Below are 921 nucleotides of genomic sequence, written 5' to 3' on the forward strand. Positions count from 1 at the left end.
GAGAATGAGAGAGTCAAAGACTCGCTGTGGCTGGGGCGGACCTGGGGAGGCATCCTGTGACTGATGCCACTTTTACACTACGATTAAAACTATTGGCAGCCATGCTCACAGTCATACTTGGTTCCAGTTCTGTTTCCATAGCTCATGAAGCTTTATGTCATTGCAATGAGGCGTGTGTGTAATATACATGTTTAGACAAATTGCTATATTTTCATGTACAGCAGTTACCAGACTCAAGCTATAGAAAATGTACCGCCTTTAAATGTGTTTTGTTAGTAATAAGTAATAAGTTAAAAAAAAAAACACATGGAATCCTCTCTGTTTTTCATTAACACATCTTAATCTCAAATTTCCAAATCAGACATGTTTTAACATCTTCAAAATAACTGATGCATGTATTTTTCACACTTGGAGAAAACTGATCTGTTAATATAGGAAAGTAACAGGGCCATTGTGAGAGGATTCTGTCCCTTTTTGGGATCTGCATGATAACAAGACCTTAATATCTAGAACAACGTGAAATCTAGAATAACGTTCTAGGTGATCATCTCATTGTGAATGCATTATGGAAACACAACTGGAAGCCACAAGTTCATCACAATTCAGTTTGGTATGTTTGCATAAACAGTGTAGCTGTAAAGTGGCATGACATGGAAAGACTGTCTCTACTGTATGTGGGGAAGGGGTGCACAGGGAAGAGCTTCTGGTATGTCAAAACAACAGGAAGGGAATGGGGAAGGTCAGAGGTCACAGTTCAGAGTTCATAGCTGAGAAGGATGGTAGGAGAGTGAATGTGTTTACATGTACAGGGCAGGAGGTTTGCTAAGAGGCACGTGTCTGCTTGTGTGTGTGTGTGTGGAAGGGGGGGGGCCTAAATGGGGGTGTGCATGTGTGAGCATGCCACTTGAGGCTATGCTTCTG

The sequence above is a fragment of the Alosa sapidissima genome, chromosome 21 (genome assembly GCF_018492685.1).
Source record: "Alosa sapidissima isolate fAloSap1 chromosome 21, fAloSap1.pri, whole genome shotgun sequence".
In the NCBI taxonomy this organism is placed as follows: domain Eukaryota; kingdom Metazoa; phylum Chordata; class Actinopteri; order Clupeiformes; family Clupeidae; genus Alosa; species Alosa sapidissima.